Source organism: Equus przewalskii, chromosome 1 (assembly GCF_037783145.1).
Source record: "Equus przewalskii isolate Varuska chromosome 1, EquPr2, whole genome shotgun sequence".
NCBI classification, from domain to species: domain Eukaryota; kingdom Metazoa; phylum Chordata; class Mammalia; order Perissodactyla; family Equidae; genus Equus; species Equus przewalskii.
Window position 1 is genome coordinate 92,750,482 of NC_091831.1, and position 22,024 is coordinate 92,772,505.

The 22,024-nt window shown below is 46.1% G+C and overlaps 2 protein-coding genes across 4 annotated transcripts in view; one reads left to right on the plus strand and one right to left on the minus strand.

Annotated features, from left to right (window-relative positions):
- ZNF592 (zinc finger protein 592) overlaps positions 1–11,355 on the minus strand; it is a 49,090-nt gene extending 37,735 nt beyond the window's left edge. Inside the window, exons 1-2 of one of the 3 annotated variants that reach the window (XM_070570695.1) lie at positions 11,230–11,355; positions 956–1,064 (exon numbers count right to left, since the gene is read on the minus strand). The gene's annotated coding sequence lies outside the window, so the exon portion shown is untranslated. Of the gene's footprint in view, positions 1–955; positions 1,065–10,084; positions 10,323–10,547; positions 10,704–11,229 lie in introns of those variants that run through there. The other 2 variants (XM_070570679.1, XM_070570690.1) reach the window with 2 other exon arrangements.
- Positions 10,982–22,024, plus strand: part of SEC11A (SEC11 homolog A, signal peptidase complex subunit) — a 65,199-nt gene continuing 54,156 nt past the window's right edge. Inside the window, exons 1-3 of the mRNA XM_070570922.1 lie at positions 10,982–11,159; positions 13,725–13,889; positions 16,283–16,423. The gene's annotated coding sequence lies outside the window, so the exon portion shown is untranslated. The remainder of the gene's footprint in view (positions 11,160–13,724; positions 13,890–16,282; positions 16,424–22,024) is intronic.

A 22,024-nucleotide genomic window follows, 5' to 3' on the forward strand; every position in this document is an offset into this window, starting at 1 on the left:
ATGAATTGATAACTGCTGGAGCTGGGTAAGGAGTACATGGAGGTTTATCATATTATTTCCTCTACATTTGTACATTTCAGGACAATAGGGACCGGACCCTTGGTTAGTGGACTCCACGGATCCAACTAGATTGCCACCAAGGTCACACTCATTAGGAACGCTATTATCAAAAAAAAAAAAAAAAAACAAGAAGAAGAAGAAAAGAACAGGGTTGGTGAGGATGTAGAGAAAGTGGAATCCTTGGCCGTTGCTGGTGAGAATGTAAAATGGTGTAGCCACTATGGAAAACAGTATGGCAGTTCCCCCCAGAAAAAATTAAACATAGAATTACTATATGATCCAGCAATTCCGTTTCTGGGCATAGACCCAAAAGAAAGGAAAGCAGGGTCTTGGAGAGGTACTTGTACACCCATGTTCACAGCAGCATTGTTCACAATACCCAAAAGGTGGAAGCAATCCAAGTGTCTATCAATGGAGGAATGGATAACAAAATGTGATACAAACGTGCAATGGAATATTATTCAGCCTTAAAAAGGAATGAAGTTCTGACACAGGCTACAACATAAATGAACCTTGAAGACATTATGCTAAGTGAAATAAGCAAGATACAAAAGGGCAAATGGTGTATGATTCCACTGATATGCAGCACCTGGAGCAGTCAAATTCAGAGAGACAGAAAGCGGAACAGTGGTCACCAGGGGCCAGGGGAGGAAGGATGGGGAGTTACTATTCAATGGGGAGAGAGTTTCAGTTCGGAGAAAGAAAAGGTTCTGGAGATGGATGGTGGTGACAGTGGTACTGAATAGTACATTCACAAATGGTTAAAATGGTCAATTTTGCTATGTATATTTTACCACAATTTAAAAATAAATAACTACCAGGGAACATAAAAAAATCAGTCGCGTCCAAACTCTTGGTTCCTCAAGGGCAGCTCAGGTCAGCCTAGACATCATACCTCAATGAGGTTCTCAAAACAAGGGTGTGGTGAGCGTGGCTGGGGGTGTGGAGCTGTGGAGAAAGGAACCACTTCTCCCTAGGCACATGGTCTAGTTTCCAAACACCACCTAAAGAGAGAAGAAAAGAAAATCATTTTTAATAGGCCTGAAGGTAAATGTTAAAGATAATAATAATAATAAGCAGATAGGTCAGATCCTGAGAAAAATCTCTAAACATAAATTCAAAGCAGGCCCCACATAGTCAAAGATAGAAATTCCCCAGCTCCAACCCTTCTCCCCGCCCCCATCACACGTGACAGTTCAGAGCACAGACTCTGCTGGGTTCAAACCCCTGTTCCACCCCTCACTAGACCTTGTGACTCTGGGCAGTTTCTTCACCTCTCTGGCTCGGGTTTCCCATCTGTAAAATGGGGCTGTTACAGGGATTAAACGAGTTCCCATTTGTAAAGCTCTTACAGCACTGTCTTAAACAGCACGAAGGCAGATCTCTGCTTACTTTGTTCCTTATTATATTTCCAGTGCCTAGAATAGTGCCTGGCACATAGCAGGCACTCAAATATTTATTCTAGGAATGAATGCATCTGAAATGTCAATCTCAAAACGTAACTTGTACCAAAAGATGAAAAAGAAGCAGATTATACCAAAATCACTTCGCTGATCTCATCTTGGCAAAAGTCTTTTTAAAAAACAGGCTAGAAGCCTAATGAAACAGAAACCATTTAGAAATAAGTATTTCCAGTCAATTAATCCAATCTAAGTGGGTCTGTGAGTCAAAGACAATTTGTTCTGAGAAATAGACAATACTGTGGAGACAGAAAATGAAGTTGAAAGGTGATGGAACAAACGGATTTCAGATACCGTCCTGGTATACGTGTAGGTTCAGAAGAAAACCCGAGAGCACTGACAGCCACTCTGGGAAGGTGACGGTTTTGGGCAGACCAGGAGGAAGAGACAGGCTCCTGTCCCCGGTTGTGTCTGTGAGTTGTAGGCCTAGTGCAGGATACGCCGGCGCCCCACTACAGACCCCCCAACCTGATGAACCTCAGGGCTCTCCCTCTCCCTTTCTCCCACTTATACCACCTGCTTCCAAAACTCACTCGAAGCCACCGACAATACTTTAAGCTCTACCAAGTTGGGAGCACTGGAAACCTTTGTTAAGGCAGCCGCACAGCAGCTGGGGAGCACCCTGTCATTGCCAAGTCTCACTGACATCATCTCTTCTATTCCATGTCTCCACCCCATCCTTGCCACATCTTTGCTCCCCACCTGTGGTCTCCCGCTATTATCATCCTGTATGTCTCCCCAAATAACACTTCCTCACCCTGTTCACAAACCTAAAAATAGCCTCCTATAACCTACCCTATCAGCTCCAGCCCTCAGGCCAGGCTTTTGAGAAGCTCCATAATGGAGGCCTAGACCAAGTCCACTGATTTTATATTTCAGCAGCTGCTTCTTCACCTGCCTCAAAGCACCAAATCACTGCCTTCGCCTTCAACAGCATCAGTAAGAGAAGAGATTGTACAGACTGGAACAGACTAGACCACATCTCCAGCCTCCATTCCCGCCAAGAGCATCCTCACTCTCTACATCATCCACATCCATTCTCTCCCCCTCCAGCTTCTAGGAACATGGTCCTTTCCCATTCCATTTCCACAACACACACACACTACACACATGCATGCACGTGCATTCATTCATTAGATAATATTAACTGAGCACCTACTATGTGCCAGGCCTTGTTCTAGTCACTGGTGGATACCACCTGTGAACAGAATAGATTAAGTCCCTGCCCACGTGGTGCTGACATTCCACCAGGAGACAGACAGACACAAACAAGCAGATTCATAGTATGTCAGGCAGTCTTTCAGTGGAGGAACCCCTGTTCCTCAGAACGGAAATTGGAGTGACCACATTCTCAATTCTGAAGCAAATGAGAGAGCAAGCCATGTGAATATGGGAGAGAAGAGGTTTTAGGCAGAGCGAAGAACAAGTAGAAAGGCCCTTAGCCAGGAAAGTGCTTGGTGCATTCAAGGAACCCGAACCAGAGCGGAGGGAGTCACAGGAGACAGGGGTGGGAGGTGGAGAACGGAGGGCCACTGCAAGGACTGACTTCAGCTCTCAGATGGAAGGCTAAGGAAGGACTTGGGGTAGAGGAGTGGTATGCTGACTTACATTGTAAAAAGATCTCGTCCCTCTGCCTGTACATTTCAGCTATCTATCATTAGGTAATAAAATTAAGAAGAATTTGTTTTCTTCTTGAATGTTCCAAAATTTTCTAAACCAAGCATATATTACTTTTTAAATGAAGGAAAAAACAATCTTCCAACCCTTTAAGTCTAAATTCCCCACTCAGTGCAAATTCCACATGGGCCTCAAAGCCCCCTGTACCAGCGCTAGGTCATGCTGTATCTGACACCCCAGCCAGCAAGACCACCAGGTGGCCCCAGAGTTAGCAGTACCCACCTGCAGCAACTAATGTGCGTGAAAGTTCCTTTCACTGCCCTCACTTCTCTCCTGCCCTGCAGGAGTGTGTCCCCTTGGACATTCTTGGCCCCAAGTGCCTGTCTGGGTCCCAGTCTTTCTCTCAGTTGACTTAATTAATTCCTGGTAATTAGAGCTACTGTTTGGTGATGAACTGCTAAGAGTCTGACCTCTCCCAGGGGGTGTAAATATTTTAAAAGGGGACTCTAAGTAGAAATGCAAAAGCCTTAGACTCAGAGGAATGGAGCTACAATGGTGGAATGATAGGCGTTGGGGTTCATATTTTGTGGGTAGGTGGCTATCTTCTCCTAAAGAGCACAGGTGCTTAGAGACACAGTGTCAAGGAGAGACAAGTGAAGCAATGAAAGATGATACAACATTGTTGCCACCACCTCCCTCCTCCCAAATGGCCATTCAATCCATTTTGGGTAGCAGAGAATGTTCCCCAGAGGTAAGCCCAGCCATCTCAGAGGGCTGACCTGTGAGAAAGTAACCACCACCCCCAGGAAGAAAAGCCCCCTTAAGACCCTTCTGGTGTGGAAGCAAACTGTTCTCTAATTGCTTTCAGTGGGGGGAGTCCTTGACGGCAAAGTTCATCTCATGTGACTCTTTTATACTCCACAGAGCACCCAGCTCTGGGTTGGGGCCCAGGTTGGGCCTTTCATAAGCAACTGTAGATTACTGATCAATGATGCCCAGTTGCAAAAAGGCTCCACAGGATTTTACATACAAGTAAACATTCTAATTAAGAATAATAATAGTATTAATCACACATCTGATATTTGTAAGGGCCTAAAGATTTATAGCCTTAATGAAGTTTCAGACAATAAAGCAGTTTTTACAACCTCAGCCAGTTCAGTTCAGGTCTGGAGAGTCTAACAAGGCAAAGGCAGGGCCCTTGCCCACACAGACCTGAGCCTCAGCTGGGCCAAGCCCCAGAAGAGTCTGAACAGCTGCTCGCTGCCCACCCTGGGCTCCCTTCTCCTCTGAAAATGCCAAAGCTCTGCCTCAGATGTGTTTTCAGGCCCTGGAATAGTCTGAGAAGCCTTCATTTACAATGGACATCTACTTTCAAGACCTCTCTCTCTCTGGTCTCACTCTGCCCTTTGGCTTGCTAAGGAAAAACTTCAACTTCAGGAACTGAATTGGCAGATAGGAGTAGAATGCTGTAAACTGCAGCAAACCAGGGGAACAAAAGCAGAGCCAGAGCCCACTCCACTGGCTCACGTTCAGCTCCAGCCTGCCAAGGGCAGTGTGGGTAAAATGGTCCTATGCCCAAGGACTGGATGGATATGAGGAAGAAGTACCCCCCAGCCTCCCCACCAGGATGGGCTGAGTTCTCAGAGGGAGGGAAATTCCAGGAAGGCATATGAGGCTTACACACAGGAACCCCTCTCTTTACAGTCCTGTGACCCCCAGCTTGTAACACCAAGGCCTCTAGAACATCCCCCACGTTGACGTGCAGGAGACTGAGTCTATGCAAGAAGGCCCAGGACCTCACCCAAAAGAAGTGATTTCCTTAGAAACACCCTAAAGAAAACACCCAACAAATGAGGCTACAAGCCAAGTCACACTCTACTCATCAGCTCCTCCCGGATGGGTGCAGCCCTGGCTCTCTCCGGAACATCTCAGTCAGAGGTCCTAGCCTAATTCACCTGTCTGGGAGAGCCATCTCTACAGCACATCTAACAAAGGCATCTTCCCCTCCCTGACCAAGGAGGGGTGGCCGGCTCTTCTATAGGGACATAGTTCTGGGAAGTTTGCACTTTTGCTTGAGGGCATTCAAGGTTTATCTCCAAAATGAAAACAGATTTACCAGTTGTTTGCTTTTGTAAAGATGATATATAAGCCAAAAGAGAATTCAAAGGATAGGGAAAAATATAAAGAAAAAAGTGAAAACCACCCAATCTCACCACTGAGAGGTAAGCAGAGCTTACAGCAAACTGCTCTGCAGAGTGAGCCTGTCCTGAGATAGACCTGGGGCGTAGGTCTTGCTTCTCAGGATAAGCCTGTGGATTTAGTTTTGCAGAAGACCATGAACGCCACCTCTGGCCTACTCAAAAGTTTTCAGGAGGCCCCGATAATTCTGGAGCTCTCACAAACAGACACGACACAGTCACAGAGACCCCTGTGTGTGCCCCACACACACTGCTTCGAGGCCAGGAGTCAGTGTGTTCCACAGGCAGCCCCCTCTTTCTCACTCCACACTGTGGCAGTCTTTCCACAATGGATCACATAGAAAGACGTCAGCATCCTCGTCATCTTGCGGAGTGTGTTAACGAAAGGAAGGGGGCCACCGTTACCTCTTGACAGAACACCTTCAGAATCTGAAACGGAGAAGGGAAAGGACTTAGCCAAAGTCACACAGTGAACAGAGGACAGCCCAAGAGTGTTGATGGGTTTGACACCAAACCCGAGCGGTGTTCATTAACTTCTCTTTGAGCCATAAAAAGAATCAGACATGTCATTTCAACACACACATACACACTTCCTGCTGTCGAATAAAAGCAAATAGTTGGGTGAAGTGGCACCTGAGCCCCTAAAAACATTTCTAAAACTTAATTAGCTAAAGGGTATCGCACTCTGTGCCCCTAGAGCAGGAAGGGGGAGAACACTGGCGCAGATGCCCACAAATGGAAACAGATACGAATTTGGGGTACATGCAATTCTCCATTTCAGAGGTCAACACTCAGAACTCTCTCCTATTCAGGATGTTCCTATTTTTGTAGGAAAAGAAAAAATTAAACTTACATGTAGAGACAGAGCTGGAGATAAAGGTCTAATACAAACATGAAATATTAAAATGCTGACAGTAGGTCTAGGTTATAGGATGTATCAGTTAGTTTTATTTCCTTCATGTACCTATCTGCATTTCCTAAATTTTCTACACGAATATTCTCGTGTAATTATTTTTAGAGTTTTAAAAGAAAAATAATTAATCCACAATCTAGGTTGGTCTATTTGGATTTTATTTTTCACTGTAGAAAAATACAGATTCAGAACTCCACTCTTCTCAGTTTTGCCGAAGCAGAAAGAAGTGCTAAGATGAAGCTCAAATCTCACGAAGATTCCAATCTACTAAGAAAGCTCACCATGCCCAGGCTGAGTAAAGGGCAGGAACTATTACTTTCTTCTCTGTCTCCAAAGTGTAGGGAAGATGAAAATGTTAAACCAATCACCCCTTCAAGTGCAACCAAAACCCCCCCACCCCCTCCAAGAGTCCACAAACCTCTACTCCCAGAACAATTCCCAATGCATCTGTCCACAAGCACCGCTCAGCCACAAAATTACCTACCCCACATAAAATCCCTACGCCTTCTCCGGTAACCCAACTCTAGGGAAGCCCCTTTTCCAATATTTTATTTCTAAAAAAGTTATTTCTCCTCTTCCTTAAGTTTTACAAACACAGGATCCCACCCAAATGACACAGAATCATTCAATCAATTAAAAATCATTGTTGACTACACTGTATAAAGCTTGGGGAAAGATTATGTTAACAGTAAGGGTTAATTTTCATGGAGCCTGAGAAAGACAAACAGGAATTGAGGAGCAAGAATTTGTCAGTGTGTCCCAGTCCTGGCCAGAAGGGGGGTGGGGGGGGGGGAGCAATGGCCAGAGGACAGAAACATCTGTCACTCCGCCGTTTCGTTTCTCATGGCCAGTTAATACTCTGAGTTTGTGCATCAGTCTCTTCCAAGTTTGGTTAATGAGTCAGTCTCCCTGGACACAACCAGCTGAGTGCCCCACAAAACTGGATTTCGGGTCTGTGAAACTGAGAGCTAGATGCTGAGGCACAGGGATCTCGTCAGAAAAGCCCCCCCAGGATGGTCTCTGTCTCCACTCTCTAACTGCGACACCCACAGTGGTGGAATGTGTTTGATGTACTTAACACTCTCTGATAGCTCCCTGTGGCTTATAGAATAAAACCCAAACTGGACCTGCCTTTTGCAGCTCCAACTCAGCTTTCCAGTCTCATCACGGGACAAACCAAGCCTCTCACATCTCCTCGCTTTCACACGTAGCTCTCTCTACCTAGAACGTCCTTTCCCCAGTCTTACTTGTGTATAAAACTCCTATTCTTCCTCCAAAGCCCAGTACAAAAGTCACCTCCACCCCAAGTCTTCCCCACTTCCCTCAGCATTTAGTTCTTCTCGCTCCCAACAGCTCTCTTAACTACAGGTGCATTACAGAACTCATGAAGTACATTGTAGCTCATCCTTTTAAATATATGACCTCCTCTGGAGACCCTGAGGTTCTGGAGGGAAGGAATTCACTTTATATCCATAAGTCCTAGCACAGCGTCGAGAATGAAATGGGAAATCAATGTCGAATGATTGATCACACGAAACATTGGCATTAAGTCGTTTAGAGGAAAACGGAGGGTGAAAGAGTCTCACAAAATTCAAGACTTAAATTACCTATATATTTATTCTCATCCAAAATGACCACAGTATGGCTGAGAGACAGCACGGATATTTAAAAATTTTACGTACTAACAGCAGCTAACATCAGAGCTCAGTGCTACAAATGTTTACATGGCTTAGTTAATTTGATCCGCACAAAAACCGTTTTATCTGTATTTATCAAACCCTGTGAGGCAGATAATTTTATCTGCATTTAAGCTGGGAAAAGCTTGAGGTTTTTCCAGACAGGAAACTGAGGCACAAGAGGTTAAGTAACTCAAAACCATTTCGTTAGCAAGTGGCAGAAGCAAGATGCAAACTCCAGGAGTCTGGCTCCAGAGCCAGTGGGCTCTGGAATTAGGAAGACCCGGGTCTGAATACCGATTATGACACAAATGTAGCTTTGGGTTAAGTCCCCTGTCCCCTCTGGGCTTGCATCTGCAAAGGGCAAGACATCCCTTTCTCTTCGCATGCAGAGAGGATTAAGTTAAATATGATAATATTTGCAGAAGTCTCTAACACTGATTCTCGCACCTAGCAGGCACTCAATAATGCAAATTCATTTTCCTTTCCCTTCCTAAAAGCTGGGCAAAACAGACCCTTGGAGCAAAAGGATCTCCCCCAGATGGCTTGAGGCTTTCCAGGCAGATCAGGTATGTAGTTAGGCCTCTCCACACAGAAAGCCTTGCCTCACCTGCTTACCTCAAAGACCGGTCCCCAAACAGAGGCCAGAGATCTTTTAAAACGTAAATGTCATCATGTCACTGGCTTAAAACCCTTGAAAGCTTCCTAATTACAATCCAAATGAAGGGGGAAAGGCATTCTGTCCCCAAGGCCTCCCGTGACCTGACCCACCTCTCCACAGACTTATCTCCCTTCTCCCTTTCCCCCTCCAGCCACACGGGCCTCCTTTCACTTCCTCCAACTTGCCAAGCTCTGCGCTGCTCCACACATGGTTAACTCTTAACCCTCCTTCGGGTCTCAGTCGAAACGTCACTTCCTCCGGGAAGCCTTCCCTGTGCCCCCAACCCAAATCAAGTCCCATTACTCTCTCTCACCACGCTCTTCATCTTTCTTTCCTTGCACTCATCACAGCTCAAAATGATTTATTTACCACTTCCTTCAAAGTTTTACTCAAGAGACACCTTCTTAGGAGGCCTTCCAGGCCACTGGAATGTAAAGTCATCCCCCACCTGATATCTCATATTCTCCTTCCCTATTTTCTTTTTCTCCTTGGCATTTAGCACTTTTCAACAGACTATAGTTTGTATTATATATTTTATTTTATTGTCTTCCCCCCCCCACTAGAATGAAAGCTCCAAAACGGCAGTTACTTTTGCTTGCTTTCTTCACAGCATCTAAAATAATGCCTGGTACATATTTGTTGCTGAATGAAATTTCAAGATTAGTTGTTTATTATTGGGCTTTCCCACTAGGCTATGAGCTCAAGTTGAAACATGACTTTCTGGTTTACCACTCTCCTCCCAACACCGAGTGCAGGACCTGGTGCATAATAAGTGCTCAATAAAAATGTACTGGGCGGATCAAAGCCGCAACCAGTGGAAAAATTGGAAAACGGTCACAATATGTGTGTTGGCACCATGCTTGCTCCTCTCCTTCACTGTGTAAGGTGCCTGTGAGTTTGAGGAAACAGATCCCTAACATCCCACCAAGCACCCACCGGGCCAGGATCTGCGTGTCCACATCCTGTATGCTCAGTCACACTGTACACATCAACAGATGGGTCCTACAGTCCCTACAGGGACACGGAGCTGAAGGTGACAGGGCTAATCCCAGGCCAAAGACCACCTTATCCCAAGTCCCATTCTCCTACAGCCACTCCTAGTCTAGGCTACTCCCGGGTGCCAGACATGCTTCCCTTGATGGGGGAAGGGGAGCCTGTGGATTTATTCCAGTCCAGGACTTTTCATGCCACCTCTGGCCTACCCCAAAAAACAATAGTTAAAAATCCCCCGAGCAGCTCCAATGACCCGGGGTGGGGGCTGGGGGTGGGGGGGTTCTCAGGAGCAGGCAGACCTCAGGTCGCACGGACCCCTCCCCCTCACCCACGCTGAGCCAAGGCCAGGAGGCCATCTGTCCAGCAGACGTTCCCCTGTCCTCCCTCGGGTCACATTGAGCCTTCCCCCCAGGTTGGCAGGAAGAGCCGCTGCAGAGAGGCAGTTCCCACTCGGATCAACAGGCCGGGTCGCCCCCCGAAGACCCCCAACTCTGGGGCAGGGATACCTGTCTGCCCCCGGAGAACCCTCCCGCGAGGTCACAACTCGGGCGGAGGTGGGGGAGGCGCCGAGGGGCGCCGCGAAGGGCCGGGCCCCGAAGTGTCCGCCCCCGGCTGCGCGGCTCCCGGCGGCGGCGGGCACGGGTGGCTGACAGGCGTCCCGGCGGCCGAGGCGGCACCGTTATCCGCGCAGGGCCGGGCCGGGCCGGGCCGGGGGGCCGCGGCGGAGGGGGGCGCGCGCCGGGCGGCGGGGGCGGCGACAGGGGCCGGCGGCGCGCGCCGGGGGCGGGGTGGGGTGGCGGCCCGGGCCCGCCAGGCGGCGGTCGGGGAAGTGGCTGCCGCCCCGGGCGCGGAGGGGGCCGCCCGGCTGCAGGGCCCGGCCGGGGCGCGGGCACGGGCGCGGCGCCGGCTCGCGGGCCCGCTCGGCCCGGGGCGGCCTCGGCGGCGGCCCGGCCCGCGAGAGGCGCTTACCTGGCGGCGGCGGCGGCGGCGGCAGGCCCCGGGCTCGGCCGCGCGCGTCCCCAGCGCCGGCTGCGGGAGCCACAACATGGCGACGGCGGTGGCGGGCGGGGCTGCGGCTCCGGGGGCGGAGCGGGGGCGGGAGCCGGGCTGGCGGCGGGACCTGGCTGGGGCCTCGGCGGGCGGCGGCGGGGGGGCGGGCGGAAGGCGACTCGGACCTGGGCGCCGGCCCAGGGCGAGCGGCCGCGGGGCTGCCCCGGCTCGGCCCGGCCTCCCGCCCGGGGTGCGCGGCGCGGCGCGGCCCCGACGGCGGCGCGCGCAGGGTGGACCCCGGCCCCGCCGCCCGCCGCCCCGCGGCCGCTCCCTGCGACCCAGGCCGCGGGCCCCCGGGCGCCCGGCGCGGAGGGCGCTGGGCGGGGACGCGCTCTGCCCGAGGTCGCGGGTCCGGCGCTTAGTAGGTGCGCCCCGAACGCTTGGTGTTGCTGGGTGCGGGGACGGGCACTCTGACGGGTAGCCCCTGGGGTGACCGTGAGTCCCGCGGAGGACCGAGTTGCAGCACTGGCTTCGGGTGCCTCCCCGGGGGCACTGGGAGCTCGGGGCCGTTGAGGAAGCTCTGACTGCGCGGTGAGAACTCGCAGAGGCGGGGGCGGAGGCGGGGCGGGGGGCGGCGGGGCCTGCCGAGAAGCCAGCGTACCTGGAGACAGGCGGCAGTAGGGGGCAGCCGGGTCGGGCGGAGGAGCACGGAGAGGAGGCCCTAGTGGCTGGCCGTGGAGAACCAGGAAAGAGATGCCAATTTGCAAGAGGGGTGGAACTCAGTCTCAGCCAGGGCCTGCTGTGTGCCAGGCACCAAGCTGAGTTGAGTGCTTGGGTGAGGAGTGTGTGGTGGGGAAGCAGTGACGGCTGTAAAGGGTGATGGTTCTTTCCAGAAGTTTGGCAGTGAGAGGGAGAGAAAAGTAGGCCTGTAGCTCAAGGGGGAGTAAGATTAAAGGAGAGAGGAGATTTTTTTTTCTTTCATACTGAACCCTGCCTGTTTCCATGGATCAGCTGCCTGGATGACCCCCGTACCCCCCCCCCCCGCCAAAGTCATCCATAGACCTGCTGGGTCACTGTCCTTTAAAACTTGAGTGGCTCAAACCCCCATTCCACTTAAAGTGGAAAACCCAGCATACCTGCCAGTATTTCCAAACATTCATGGGGGAACTTACATTTCTCCTAATTATCACTAGCCCCAATTTCCTATTTCCAAAAAATATTCTTGTGCTTTTAGGAAATTGTCACTGTGCACTGGACACCACCCCATTTATGCTCTTCCAAAATACAGCACCGTTTGTGGAAACAAGCAAAATGTCCAATGTTATATGATTATTAAATAAATTATAGTTCGTTTATAAGCATTAAAAATCGTGTTGAAGAGAAAGATTAAGGACATGAGAAATACTTGTAGTTAAAAAGCACATAAGATGATATAATACCAGATTATAATATATAAATATGTGTCACATAGGTAAAAAATGGGATTTTTATTTTCTTCCGTGACTTCTGTATTTTCTTATTTTTACAGTATATTAATATGTCCCTCGAGATCAGGAAAAATGACATTTTAAAGTAAATTTTTAAAGTACTTTTAAGAAAGGTGTTTTTTAAAACATTTGTGGAGTTCAAAAGAAAGATATATTAGGAAGCAGGAAAGAAAATTGCAAATGAATGTTTGAAGGATGGATGGGACTTTGGCAAGCAGAGATGGGTTAACTAAGGAGGCTGCCCTAGGGAGAAGGAACAGTGCAATCAAGGACACAGAATGAGACGGAGTGTGCGGGGAACAGCAAGAGGCCAGTTTGGTTGGAGCACAGGATTTGGTGGGAGGAGAGGAGGCATATCAGTGTGGAAAGGAAGGGAGGGCTGTGGTCCTGAGTGCCAGGCTGAACTCTGTAATTTGTCTGTTGGGAAGAACCACTGGGGCTTAAACTGTGCAGGTGATAAATTTTAAAGGAAATTTTCCTGTAACCTCTTGCTTCATGAAGTTCTAGATCTCAGCCCTTCCATCTTAATAATCTGTGGACATTTGATTGACTCAGAGGAATGAAGTGGGGGCAACAGTTTTTGCATTCCAGCTGTTTACATAATGAGAATTGGCTCTTGCTTCTCTGGTTGCTAATTACTACAATTTTTATTCACAGCAGAGTTTCAGAACAAATTAGCAAAGAGCAAAAATGAAAGGAAAAAGAAATGTGCACCTTAAACCGGTGCTTTGCAAACTGTTTTTTTTTTTTTTTTTACAACTTTCTACGAGTTCGGCTTTTTTTAGACTCCGTTTGTAAGTGAGATCATACAGTATTTTTCTTTCTCTGACTTATTTCACTTAGCATAATGCCCTCGAGATCCATCCATGTTGTTGAAAATGGCAGGATTTTCTTCTTTTTTATGGCTGAATAACATTCTTTGGAAACTCTTTTTTTTTTAAAAGATTAGCCCTCAGCTAACATCTGCCATCAATCCTCCACTTTTTGCTGAGGAAGACTGGCCCTGAGCTAACGTCTATGCCCATCTTCCTCTACTTTATACATGGGACGCCTACCACAGCATGGCTTGCCAAGTGGTGCCATGTCTGTACCCGGGATCCAAACCAGCAAACCCTGGGCCACTGAAGCGGAACGTGCACACTTAACCGCTGCACCACCGGGCCGGCCCCTGAAAACTTTTTTGACTGTGACCCTCCATAAGAAATATATTCCACATCTCAACCCAGAATGTAAACACACATGCACAGATACATGCACCTCTGAGACAAATGTTTGGTAAAATGCTACCCTTATTTTATGCAATGCTGGCTGATATTTTCAACTTTATTATTCTTTTATTTCTTTTTAAAGACTGATCAGGACCTGCCGCCTTGATTTTATGACCCACTATAGAGTTACAAAATACCTTGAAGGACATTGAAAAGAGGCTAGACTATTCCCGACTGTGTTTGCAGTTCTCATTTGAGTAGCCATCCAGGCTGTGACCTGAAGTTTGCCATGTTTACATGTCCCAGGAATCAACAGAACAGGCAGGACTTTCTCAGGATACAGTGGGGGAGGGGATGGAAGGATTGGCAGGAGTCATGTTTGGGTTCCTCTTCCCTTCTCAGTAAATATTTCCTGATATCAGTATTTCTCAGGAGCCGTACATGTTTTCTTCTTCATCTAGCTTGAGATACAGACTGAACTTCAAACAGGGCTAGACTACCGCCTGCGAACCAGAGACGACTTTTCATTTGAGTGAACAGAATCATGGACTAAAATAAAAGGGACTATATCTTGATTGTGACAGCACATAGGAGACATCCAACACTGTTGGAGTATTCTGGGGACAGTAAGTACCATCCCTTTCTTATAAGTTTGGAGCCAATGAAAATATCAACTTTAGGGGCTGGCCCCATGGCCGAGTGGTTAAGTTCTCACGCTCCGCTGCAGGAGGCCCAGTGTTTCATTGGTTCGAATCCTGGGCGCAGACATGGCACTGCTCATCAAGCCATGCTGAGGCAGCATCCCACATGCCACAACTAGAAGGACCCACAACGAAGAATATACAACTATGTACCAGGGGGCTTTGGGGAGAAAAAGGAAAAAAATAAAATCTTTTTAAAAAAAAAAATCAACTTTATTACCAATAAAGCTGAACTGAAGAATGTGGCTTGGATGATAACTGATAGGCTTTTCAATATTCCCTGAACTAAAATTATCTCCCCCAAACCTTCAACCTCCCCCTTGCAGAGGCCTGGCAACCTTATCCATGTCTGATTAGGGAAAATGACACTCTCTGGGGGCACACAGATCCAAATTCACCAGTTAGGTAAGTTGCTCCTTCTGGAAGAACCAGGACAAATTCTCCCATTCCTGCCATCCTATAAAAACAAAGAGATTAGGGAATAAGGATTTATCCTTGCCAAAACAAATTGGATTTGATCCACTAGTTGTTCAGCTAATTAGAAAAGTATGCTAAAGCAGTGAGTGACCCCCCGCCCCCAAAAATGGCAAATACACACCTTAACATTTCATTTTCACTTAAAATCTAAGGGACACCCACTTGTCCATCTTTTGATGTGAGGCCAAACCTTTTCTTTGAGCAAAAATGCTGATTAGAGTTCTTGAGCTGTCTTTCTTACATAAATCATATCCATGATGTATTTCCTCTGCTTTCCAATTTGTTTCTTTAAAGTTGACTAAGGACTTAAAACTTCTTGCAAAGCAGTATGTGTAGAGGCTCTTTCTTTAAAAAAAAAAAAAAAATCCTTTGTAATCGTCTCATCCACATCTAGTTTGACAGTAATTTTCAGCGGGTCTTTAGCTAATATTTCCAAAGCATTCAACTAACATTTCATAGAAACAGCTCTTCCTCTTCATGCTTAAGTTTCAACAGTTTATGTAATTTTAATTTAATTCATTATACTCTGGCAAACAGCTGTCATAAGCAGGTTTGGGACCAACAGAACAAATTCTTGTTGGGCATCTAACTTAACTGGTAGAAAGAAGTGTGTAGGTAGTCCAGAGATGAACTCACTAGTCCAAAGCATTCTGCAGGCCAGCAGTAGTAGTCAATATGTTTATTTGGAGGGGATAGAAAGCATTGTTTTAAAGGGTACATTAAAAGGAGGGCCATTAATGCTCATAGACTAGTATGACCAACTCTGTGCATATATCTTAATATTCTTTCATCATTTATCCATTTTATAAATGTTTGTTGATATTCAGGACAGTGCCAGGCACTAGGCCATGCCCTGAAGAAGCATAGCTCACAGAAGAGGAAGAAACTGACATATAAACAGGATGAAGAGGCTGGATGGAGAAGAAGGAATTTGGGGAGTATATCCCTTTACCTTCTCTCTATCCTATCCCCTCAAATCACTGTTCCTCCAATTCCATTTAACTAAAAATGGCTTTAAATGGCTAAGGATTGGTATGGCTATCAAAGAATTTCAAATGGTAATACCACTTACTACATTAGCAAAATATATATATCTTATGTACTTTCCAATGCTAATGAGATGATGAAAGCCGAGGCAATGTGAATTGGTATAATCCTTTTAAAAAGCAATTTGACAGTACTTCTGGAGAAACTTAATAGAGATGTGACTCCCTTTGACTCATCAATACCACTCCTAGAAACTTTTCCTTAAGAAATAATCCTCCCCAAAACAGAATGGCCACAGGAACAACAATATTTACTATAGCCTTATTTGTGATAGTGAAAGTTTGAAACATATAAGTGATTAAGTAACTTATGGTACGCAACATTGTGTAACTCACCATTGAGTATGCAGACAATGGAGTAAGGTGGAAAACATTTGATTACACATTAAATGAAAAAAGATACAATTTGCTCAACTATATCAAGAACCCCTGAATTTGTATACTTAAAAGGGTGAATTTTGTGAAACGTGCCTCAATTTTTAAAAAAAGATACAATTCTGTATTTTTGCTTTTGTATCAGCCAAGATCAGCAGGAAACAGATGGCCAGCTCAAAATGTGTAACTAAAGACAGTTAATGAGGGGACAGTGTACAAAGATGTGGGCAGGGTTGAGGGAAACAAGCAAGGGAGAGTGAAGCACCCCACGGTTAGCATCTGTTGAGAAGCCATTATCAACCATAGGCCTGAGGGGGCAAAGAGATGGAGCCCGTGCTCAGTGAGAGCAATAGCTGAAGGAGAGGGAGGGCCAACAGGAACTTAGAGGAATACAGCCCTACCTCTCTCTCTTGCCCTCAGATCTCCTGTGGTACCTCCCACTGGCTGAACCCAAGAGGAAGGCTAAGGGCAGGTGAGCCCAAATGACACTGTCCTTGAAGGTCAGCCTCTGGAGAAAGGTGGTGAGTGGATCTGCAGGGACAAAGGCAGAATATCTAGCAGGTATGTGATCATATAAAAATGTGAGAACTAAAAAAAAAAAAAGAAAGAAAGAAAAAAAAAATGTGAGAACTGTGTAAGCCTATGGCCAGAGACCTTAAGGGAACCTAGAAAACCAGAGTTTCTAGAGATAAAAAGTGGAGGGAGGTAGAGAGCAGGTAGGATAGGTCAAGGAGGCAGGAAAGATTGTTAACTCAGACTGAGACAAGAATAAGAGCCAGAAGTGAGAACACTTTATTGTTTGGTCAAATGCTTAGCTGGAGTCTGAGCTCTGGGAGAGATTAATAGGAGGTACAGAAGCTAAATTAGACTGGAACATTGGAAATTCTTCACCTATTGGCTATTACCCTGTATTTCTCCTTCCTAGCTAAACTTCATGCCTTCAACAAATAATTGTTTAGTACCTATCATACGCCGGGAACTGTTAGGCCCTGGGGATTGAGGAGGGAACAAAGTTAATATCTTGCTCTCCTGGAGTTCACATCCTGCGGCAGGGTCGGGGTCGGGGGGAGGGAACAGACAGAAAACAATAGATAAGTAAATATGTCAAGGTGACAAGCACTGTAAAGAAAAGCACAGGAGAGCGGGGAAATAAAATTCTGCCCATTCTACCTCTTAAAAACTTCTTGATTTAGACCACACGTGCCCCCACACACCAGAGCTCCTGAGTAAATTAGGCCTTCAGACCTCTCACCCGGACCAAGGTCATACTATCCTGATTGATCTTCCTGCCTCCAGCACCCTCCAACCCATCCTCCACCCTACTGTGAGAATCTTCCGGAAACAAATCATGTTTCTTCAAACAAAAATTCTCCAAAGCTCGTTTGCTTATAATGTGGAATAATGTCTAACTTCCATATCGTGGACCTTTTCTTATCTTCTGGGTCGATCACTTGTCTTGCCCTTTCTGATTCTCCTTTTGTGCCAACACGAATTGTCTGTAGTCTGTTGATCGTGCCTCACTGTCTCTCATTTCTGTACCTTTTCCCATGCTGCTCTTTCCACTTGGAATGCCCTCCCAGACCCTACACCTCCTCCCGAATTTGGCAATCCTCTCCTTATTCTTCTACACCCATTAACTGCCACCACTTTGGTCGGCCTTCTGACCTTCCCAGTTATGAGGGGGGATCTTCCAGCTCCCTCCTTTGTGTTATCAGCGTATCTTCTCAGTACCTCAATGTATTTACCATATGATATCACCTTATTTCTCGGGCCTTGGGTGTACAGGACTGGGTTCAACATAATCCGTGGGTCAGGAGCCTACATTCATTGGTTCATGTGTGGTTCTCTTTTGTTATTTATCATCCACCCTAAAAACTAGAATTGACAACTTACACATATCCCCCCCCCACCAAGTGCTTAATCTTGTGTGTATCACTTTCTTGCTCTTACAAATATTTTTATCTAAACAAATTTTATTAAAAATAAGAAATTAATTTTTAAAATTTCCCTAGCTTTATAAAAATTTAGAGTTAAAAAGTCTTACATTTTTAAAAAAGTTGAGGTTGATGGGCCGGCCCAGTGGTGCAGAAGTTAAGTTTTCACGTTTCACTTTGGCAGCCTGGGGTTCCCTGGTTTGGATCCCAGGTGCAGACCTAGGCATCACTTGTCAAGCCATGCTGTGGCAGGCGTCCAACATATGAAATAAAGGAAGGTAGGCAAGGATGTTAGCTCAGGGCCAGTCTTCCTCAGAAAAAAAGAGGAGGATTGGCAGTGGATGTTAGCTCAGGGCTAATCTTCATTAAAAAAAAATTTTTTTTAACAAAATAAAAACTTAAAATTAAAAAAATAAAAAGTTGAGGTTGAATGTGTATATGTGTATTCATTAGTTATACATATTTCCTCTTTAGTTATCTGTTCATATCTTTCCCCATTTTTCTATTCATTATTCTTTTCTCATTAATTTTCAGGATTGCTTTATACGTTGTTTTAATAATCCTTTGCAGGTTTTTTTCTTGGAATTCAAGTACACAGAAAAAATTTTTTAGTGGGCTGGCCCATTGCCTCAGTGGTTAAGTGTGCGCATTCCACTTTGGTGGCCTGGGGTTCACCGGTTCAGATCCCAGGTGTGGACATGGCACCACTTGTCAAGCCATGCTATGGTAGACGTCCCACATATAAAGTAGAGGAGGATGGTCACGGATGTTAGCTCAGGGCCAGTCTTCTTCAGCAAAAAGAGGAGGATTGGTGGCAGCTGTTAGCTAGGGCTAATCTTCCTCAAAAAAAATTTTTTTTTAGTTAAGTGTTTATTTGTATGCATGTGTGTGTGTGTGAACATACATACATATTCCCAAAACACCTATTGTTAACTTTAGTTGTTTTCTTTGTTAAAAGAGTATTATTCCCTATATAATATCCTGGGACTTCTTTTTCGCTTTTCATGTCATGTTGCTAAGATTTGTCTCAGGCTTGTTGCATGCAGCTGAGTTTGTTTATTGTGGCTGCTGTGACTATTCCGAGGTGTGAGTATGCTAATATCACTTTGTCCTTGGCAGCAAAAGCTCTTGGTGCCCTATGTTCTTCCCCTTGGGCCCCCTCTGTTTCGGAGAGGGAGAGTCCTTATGGCTGGACTAATAATAAAATTGACATAAGACCAGGTTAACAGGAGGAAAAAAAGCAATTTAATATGCGCACATGGGTGATCATAGACACGTGATGTTCTCTGAGTGAACAAAGCAGGCAGTTTGTATATCTTTTTGCATAAAGAAACAATACATTTCTGAAGAAATTACAGGACAAAGAAACTTCAGTTTGGGGTACATAATTAGTGAGGAATTTAAACAGAGTTTAGGCTTGAGGTAGTAAATTAGTAAAAGTGACAAGGTTTGCTTGTGCAGCTTCTCAGCTCTGACTTCCCTGGCTCTGGTGACAAGGATGCAGGGAGAGCATCTTTCACAGGGGAGATTCATTTCTTGCTTTAAGGGGGAACAGAGAGAGGAGAGTCAGAGTGGCCTTTTTGTTTCTCAAGAAACTTTAGTTCAAAATAATCAATGTGCCGTTGTGGGATATTTTGAGGTGGCCTGCCCTGGCCCCCAACATCTGATTTTAGCCAAATATGTGTTGATCATTTTCATGGGAGCTCCCAGTTACTGACAATTCCCAGTGCAAGTGCCAGGCCTGGGGCCTCTCTAGTTTGTTTCAGGACCTTCTAGAAAGCCACAAAAGCCTTCTCAGCCCTTTCCCAGGCACAGCCTGAAAGTAAAGAGAGTTAACCCTCAAGTAGTGGGGCAATAGGATCCAAGAGATAAATGCCCCAGGCTCCCATCCTTCAGGGGGACAATTCTGGGAGGCATTTTGTACATTTCTCAGAGGTCTCCATGGAACCATGCTCCCTAGTCGACTTTTCCTCCTACTCTTCCTCACTATTCCCCTCTTCTTCACCCCTGCTGCCTGAGATCATTTCCCAAATAGGCAACCTGCACCCAAGTCCTCATGCCAGTCTCTGCTTTTAGGGAACTCCAACTAACACACCCAATTTCCTAATAATGAGCATTTGGATTGCTGCAGGTTTTTGCTATTGCAAAAGTGCTACTAAGAATATTCATATAGGGGCCTGACCGGCGGCACAGCAATTAAGTTCACACGTGGTTCAGATCCTGGGCGCAGACCTACGTGCTGCTCATCAAGCCATGCTGTGGCAGGCGTCCCACATATAAAGTAGAGGGAGATGGGCACAGATGTTAGCTCAGGGCCAATCTTCCTCAAAAAATAATTGAAAAAAGAATATTCATATAAAAACTACTGGTGCACAAGTGCAAGAATTTCCCTTGTGTATTTATAGAGGAGAAGAATTGCTGTGTCAAAGGCTAAGTGAACTTTCACCTCTACAAGAGAATTCCTAACTGTTTACCAAAGTGGTTTGTACTGATTTACAGTTTCAACAACGTTCTATATGAGATCCTCTCCAACACTTGGTATTGTCGGATTTCTTAATTTTCGTCACTCAAATAGATATGAGATGGGATCTCATTGTGGTCTCAGTTTGCACCTCTTGATGATTAGTGAGGTTGACCACGTCTTCATATTATTTATTGACCACAAATGTTTCATCATCTAGGAAATGTCTATTCATAGCTTTTGCCCATTTTTCTGTCAGTTGATTGTCCTTTCCTCATTAATTTTACTAATTCTGTGACACTTATGGTTTGTCCCCCTTGGAACTCAGGAGCTGAGAATTGAATTAATCACAATCTTCGCCTGATAATCACTTTTTTGCTGGTTACAAAAGTAATTGTTGTAAAAGAAACATGTAAAGAATACAGACACGTTTGACTCAGAAAGGGAAGGTCTCCTTTACCCCACCTCCAAGTGGGAATAACTCTCACGAATAGTTTGTCATTTCATATTTTGGGGATTTTGTTTTCACGTCTCTGTCTCTAATTAGACTGATAGTTTCTCAAGCGTAAGGGCTGTGTTGCATCCATCTTTGTATTCTCAGCCCCCCCGCCCCCCCCCCCCATCGTGCCTAGTTAGGTCAGGAATGTAATACATTGTTGCTGAATGCACTGCTAAAAGGCAAGTTAGAAGGAAGTTTTGAAGTTACTAGGAGACTTCAGTTGGAGTGGAACAGAGGATTCAAGCAGTAGAAAAATGGGAGATAGTAATGGTAAAATGTGCTGGGGCTTGATTACTGAAAAGTCTTGGCCGTTGGGCCAAAGCGTCTGATTTTTATCTTGGAGGCTGCCAGCCAGGGAGGCGTTCAAGGCTTTTTAGGTGGAGAGAGGTTATTTGTTCTTACATTTTTTAACAATGACAGAATTAAAACAAAACATTGACAATCTAGTTATCTAATGGCTATGTACAGGATGTAAGGGGGAGGAGGTTGGCGAAAATGAAACCGAAGACAGAAAAATGAATGAATCAAGAAGTTATTAACTTTTTCTGGACACAGACTCCTACAAAAAACTTATGAAAACTATACCTTCTTTCAGAAAAATAGACATAAACTCAAGCCCATGCACTTTTTAAGAACCCTTAGGTTCGCGGGTTATGCTCCAAGTGAGAGAATAAGGACCTGAACCGTGGTGACAGTCTGTGTTCATTCATTCAGACACGTTCGTCATTCTCCTGCCCTATGAAGGCACCGTGCTGAGTGCTCAGAACAGATAGCGTGCAGTTTGGGGCACGGGGTACAGTATGGCATGGTGGTCAAGAGCATGGACTCTGAGCCCAGTAGTCTGGTTTCAACCCCTGCCAGGTGGCCTTAGCTAATTTAGTCGATCCACGTGCTCTCGGCAGGTGTTTTACCGAGACAGTGCTATCACCACTCTCATCGTTAAGGGCCTGCCACATCCCTATAAAGCACCTAGAATTCATGGCATGCAGGGAATCCTCGGCAGAGCCTGAGGGCAGAACCCAGAGGGGAGAGCAAGAGGAGCAAGCAGAGAGCAGTGCTTGATTTTGAGAACTTTGGCTAAAATGGAGGGGTAGAGAGAAGGCAGTAACTACAGGAGGAAGTGAGGGCAGGGAAGAATTTTTTTTTTTTTTAAGGTGGAAGAGATCCTAAATCCTGACAGGGAGGATGCAGCGGAGTGGGAGAGGCTGAAGACACATCACTGACGGTCTGTTCTTTCCCCTAAAAGTGGCAGGAGGGGAGGGCTCGAG